This window comes from Colossoma macropomum, unplaced genomic scaffold (assembly GCF_904425465.1).
Source record: "Colossoma macropomum unplaced genomic scaffold, Colossoma_macropomum, whole genome shotgun sequence".
Taxonomy (NCBI): Eukaryota; Metazoa; Chordata; class Actinopteri; order Characiformes; family Serrasalmidae; genus Colossoma; species Colossoma macropomum.
Window position 1 is genome coordinate 35969649 of NW_023494801.1, and position 6456 is coordinate 35976104.

The window sequence follows — 6456 nt, forward strand, 5'->3', positions numbered from 1 at the left end:
AGTGATAGAGTGAGAGCGAGAGAGAGCAAGAGAGAGAGAGAGAGGGAGGGAGAGAGCGAGAGAGAGAGAGAGAGAGAGAGAGAGTGAGAGACAGAGAGAGAGAAAGAGAGTGAGAGAGTGATAGAGTGAGAGCGAGAGAGAGCAAGAGAGAGAGAGAGAGGGAGGGAGAGAGAGTGAGAGAGTGAGAGCGAGAGAGAGCAAGAGAGAGAGAGAGAGGGAGCGAGAGGAGGATGTTTTGGTGAAGCAGGCTGCTTAATATAGTCAGGCATTCTCAGTATTTGTCGCTGCGCTCTGAAAGCTCAGCGATGCGACCTGCAGCACTAACAGGCCTGTGTTTATGAAGGACCTCCAAACTCTCACTGCACTAATATCCTCCTGCAGAGCTCATCACTGTGAAACCGCACTGACTCACTGCGTACAGTAAACAGCAGCCATAAAACAGCCAAACATGGCTATAGCGAGCACTTAGCAGATTAGCAACACAGGGAGCACTCGAGCCTCAGGAGCTGCCAGAGGCCGTCTAATGAACACCTCATCGAGAGCCCTCAGCGTCCAGCTGTTATCCAATTAGTTCATGTCTATTTAAAGCCTGTTTAAAGGGGTATTTTTTAAAGGTATGACAGGCGGAGTTTAGGCGTGAGCTTCCTCTGACACTGTGTAAGACACAGCAAACCATACGAGACACTTAAGACCAGCTGTTAAAGTCACAGTGAAACTCAAACATCACTTCTCCACATTGCTGAGGTGTAGAGTAGCGGCTATTTACTCCTGCTTACCGAACTTACAGGGAAATTCCACCAATTTATCAAAAATTCAGCATAATTAAAACGGTTAAGATGTAAACCGAGTTGTTCAGAGTGGTTTGGTGTGAAACGCTCTGTTCTAGATAAACTTACCGTGTCAGAATTGTTCACAGTGGTGGTGATAGGAACCAGACGTCCACCTCTAAAAGCTCCCTCACAGAAAGTTACTACATGAAATGGTTATGAATTCACGATGACACATTGTTTTATAATAGTTTTGAGGAGATTTTGCCCTTTAAATTTACAAAGATATACAAGCTTGGCACTCTAACAACCTTTTTGGTGCTATACAGAACCAGATACAACACATTCTCCATCAATCTGAAGAACCATTTCACCATGCAGAGAACCATTTTAGCATGCAGATGAAGAACCATCTTTTTAAGGGTGCATTTGGAATCTACATGAGCCCCAGTCTGCCTCCTCCAGTCGCCTCAGCGGCGGTGGTGGTGAATACGTATACAGTATCGGTTTGCGCAGGTCGTGCTGGAGCAGTTTATGAGGTGACGTTAATGAGTTACTGCAGCCTTTTTCTGAACATCTCAATGAAGCTCAGGGTGAACCCACAGCGAGGTCAGAAACCTGAGGAGCAGGGAGAGAGAGAGAGAGAGAGAGAGAGACAGAGAGAGAGACAGAGAGAGAGAGAGAGAGAGAGAGAGAGAGTCACAATTAGCAACCTGCTACCATTACTGCCATGCACTCAGATACAGTATAATACAGTATAATACAGTATGATGTACTTTATTGGTCCTGCGAGGGAAATTTGTCACTTTGCTGCTTAACTATGCCCATTCTGGAAACAGCACAGCGCCACCTGGGGCCTTGCCCAGGGGCACAACCAGATATACCTGGTCAGTCATGAGATTTGAACCCACAACCTTCCGGTTGATGGCTCACCTCTCTTTCTGCCAGGTTAAAGGCCTATATGTGTGTATAAAACAGTATAATACAGTATAATAGAGTACAGCACAGTATAATACTGTATAATACTGTATAGCACAGTACAATACAGTACAATACAGTACAATACAGGGGTTCGGTTCCCCACCCAGCAGGCGCACCTTACTACACTGTAAAAAAACAACATCTCAATTAAATATTATAAGTTAAATGTAGTCAATATGTCTAATACTTCTCATTATGAGGCGGCTATAAGAATATTATACAATTATTCCACCTTTTTCTGTATGTTTCTGCTTGTTTTGATGGATTTTATCTAGTAAAAGTGTCTTATTACAGTGGAAAAGTGTTTTAGTTGTTTTGAGAAACAGTATAATATCCATGATATTGTTGATTTTTAAGTAAAATAAGTTAACACACACTTTTCTGCACATTTTAGTGCACAATTTCTGTTTATTTGCTGAGTTTAACACACTAAACATGACATTTTATTGTTTTTCTCCAATGGTTTAAATTCAGTAAACAAACAGTAACGGCGCATTTAAATAAATAAATAAATAAATAAATAAATAAATAGGCTACTGTGCAGTATTTAAAAATTGTTCATTTTGTTTGCATTTTTTCGATCTCTGTGTTAAAAGTGCACAAACAAGAGTTATTTTTTTAGTTTTTGTCCACATTTTAACTTCTTTTCAGACATATTTTTAAATATATTTTACTTAATAATAATGTCTTTTTCCGTTGGCATCTTTCTTGAAATAAACAAAATTATCTTCAATATTTCTTAAAACAAGTAAAACAATCTGCCAATGGAGTGAAACACTTTCGCTGGATAAACTTACTCACAACAAGCAACAATGTACAGAAACAGGTGGAATAATCTCATAATATTCTCGCAATGAGAAATATTAGATTTATTGGCTACATTTAAGATGTTTTCACTTGATAATAGGTTGTTTTCATGATACGAAGAACCCTTTAATCATACAAACGGCTCTTTAGGTGTTCATCGTACTATACAGACCAAATGGGTTACTAAAGAACCCTTGAAGAACCATGTTTCTGAGCGTGTAGTGCACAGATGGAAGTCATCGTGCTCTCTGGAGGAAGCTGCTTTAAGCTGTTTCAGTGTAATTTGTTCACTGGAAGCCTCAGCAGGTGCTGAGCTTCGTTCAGTCTCACAGCACAACTATTGTTCTTTTGCTGGAACTTAAATGTGTTTGTGAGAACCGCTGCGTGTGTTTGAGATCACATCAGTACCCAAGAACTGGGAGGGCAGAGCAGCCGAAACACAAACTCCAGTAAAAGCACTAATACTAAAATAACAGTAAAATACAGAAGAAAAAGTACCAAAAAACAACAGAAGTGTCAGTCAAAAAACTACTGAAGTGCTGAGTTCAGAGCCGGTTCTGTCCTCCCTCTCAGCACAATTCTGCAAAGAGGGTCCTCCTACCTGACCCCTGAGCCATGGGAACCACACTGCCACACCTGACACCCCAGTGCTCCCACTACAGTCCTCCCCCCTTTAAACCAGGATCCATCTGTCACTCTGAGAATAAGTAGATCTGAACAGAACAGAATGAGGTACAAACAATATTTATTGAAGAATATATTTTCTCTAGAATATTGAAGAAAAGTGAATATTAACATTAACATAATTACTGACAAACTTTAGCACAGGGCCTGAAAAATGATAGATAATGCTATTATTAATTTTATCAGCTGTATCAGGTCCATTCAAACCGGCTCCCCCACATTTACTTTTTCTAAATATAAAGCACTATTTATACTCTGGCTTGGATGATGCTGTTATTATTTACTGACAGACATGCATCCATACTGACCAGTATGTCCAGCTAATCAACTTAATTTTCTTGAAATACTTACTTAATATCTCAAAATAATGGCTTCTTATTTCAAAATATTGACTTAATATCTTAAAATGACTTTTTCCCCCAAAATATCAACTTAATATCTTGTAAATACTTACTTGTTTTTTATTTATGACTCACTATCTTAAAATAATGACTTAATATCTCAAAACATCTCAAGACAATGACATTTTTCCTGAAAAAAAACGCTATCTCAAAATAATGTTTTAATATCTCCAAATAATGACCTATTTTCTCAAAGTATCGACTTAATATCTTGAAATAATGACTTATTTTCTTGAAAGCTTGACTTAGCATCTCAAAACAATGACCTATTCTCTCAAAATATTAAGTTAATATGTCGAAATGGCATTTTCTTGAACTTTTGACTTAGTATCACAAAATAATGACACATTTTATCAAAATATTGACTTAGTACGTTAAAATAATAACCTATTTTCTCAAAATGTTGGTTTAATATCTTAAAATAATGACCTATTATCTACAAAATTGACTTACTATCTCAAAATGATGACAATTTTTTTCTCAAACTATTGACTTAATATCTCAAAATCAACCAACTATTTAGAAATAATGACTTAGTTTATTGAAATTTTGACTTAACATCTCAAAATGATGACTTATCTCAAAATAATGTCTTAATAACTCAGAATAATGACTTATTTTCTTGAAAGTTTGACTTGTCCATATATTGACCTTTTTTCTCAAAATATTGAGGTAATATGTCAAAATAATGACAATTTCTTGAACTTTTGACTTAGTATTTCAAGACAATGACCTATTTTCTCAAAAAATTGACTTAACATCTCAAAACAATGACCTAATATATAAAAAAAAGACTTAACATCTCAAAATGATGACTTTCTTCTCAAAATATTGACTTAATATTTCAAGATATTAACTTAATATCTCAAGATAATGACAATTTCTTGAAATTTGACTTAATATCCGTTCACAGGTCTGAAGGCCACACAGACGAACATGCTAGCATGCTAACAGGCAGATAGCATACAGCACCTTCACACATAACGAGTCTCAGATTAATATTCATACTCATACTGAGAATCTGGAGTCTGTAATAACGCAGGCTAATTAAAGACACAATAAAGTATGAAATGACCGCCCCGGTCACGGCCCTGTAACCATGGCGATGCGATCGGGCCCTGGAGATCCAGTAGGTGAGTAAGTCCATGTGTCCATGCATTTGAGTGGAGGGAAGGTGTGGATGGACAGTGAGTGAGAGAGTGAAGCCTCAGAGAGTTAGAGTAGAGGGCAGGGGCGAGAGACACGCCCTGGATCAGAGAGAGTGAGTGAGAGAGAGAGAGAGAGAGAGAGAGAGAGAGAGAATCTGTAAGTGCTCCTCTGTGATTCTTCATCCTCTGCTCTACGGTCAGGAGGACACGGGGGCGTGGACACACCTCACAGCTGACACACACACTAATCCACACACTCTGCACACACAAACACTTCAAACACACACACTACAAAAAAACACATCTGATCAAGTGATAACATCTTCAATCTAGTCAGTATTTCGCTGCTGTCGGAGCAAAACCTCGCACGTTTTTCAGTTTTGACATAATTTGAAAATGCCTGTTGTTCTTTTCGTTGTGTGTAAATTTCATGATGAATGGAAGAAACAACCTAAAATGACTTGGAAAAAAGTCTGGTTCCATTGACTTCCATTAAAAGTAAAGTATGTTTTTTCTTCTCCTGTAAAGGATTCGTATTGTTTTAAGTGATTTTAGAGCATTAAATGATCTCACTCCACAGGCAGATAATTTTGCTTGTAAGAAATGAGCTTGAAACAAACAGAATTATCTGCCAGTATAGTTTATTTCATAAAGTCACTTAAAGCAAATAAAACTGTCTATGAATAAGTTAAACAGTCTTATAACACGTTAACCACAATCTCATAATAAGAAATGGTCTCACTTTACTTGGATAGTCCCCTATAGATGATCTACAGATGTTCAAATTATTAATAAACCATCTGCTGAAACCCCATCTGCTGGTGGGGTTGGGGTTAGGATATGGACCAGGGTGAGGGTTGGGTTTAGGTTTTGGGTTCAGCTTAAAGTTAGGATTACAGTAGGTTTAGACTTAAAGACAATTATGGTCAATTTAGTAGATATTTAGTTGAATGTAACCTGAACTTGATGTAAATTAAGTGTCTACAAAGCATCTAAAGTGGACAATCCGAATAAAGTGTTACTGAAGAAATCAGAAATGTGCACGAGTTCAGATTATATAAGATACCGTTTTTTAGAGCGTACGATTTTTTCTCCTTCTCTGTTTCTGGCAGCAGTATGTCAAAATGTGGACTTCATATGTTGAAATTATAATTCATTTTCCGCAAATTTTGACGTAGGATGTCTAAATAACATACAAATAATTACTTAGTATCTTGTAATAATAAATTCGTATGTTAAAATCAGCACTTACTTTTGTGAAAATCATATTATTTCAGCACAGAATCTCAAAATCTTAAAAACAAGTCATCGTTTAAAGATATTAAGTCAAAATGTCAAGAAAATAAATCATTGCTGTGCAGTAAAGTCAGTTTTGAAGAAATAAATGTTTTGAGATATTAAGTTGATATTTTGACAAAGTAAGTCATTATTTTGAGATTTGATAAAGTGCTGGAGAAACAGAAGGAGAAAAAATCTGGCTATCAGAAATGCGTAGCTGATGTAAACACAGTGCTGACTCTGATTGGTTCTTTCACCTTTTTATTTAATTTTATTATGAATTTATTATTTTTGTACTTTTTCCAATTGTTTTTAGATTTAATTTAATTTCATCTCAATTCTATTACTGTTTTCATTTATTTTTATTACCTGCTTGACTTAAATTCTGTT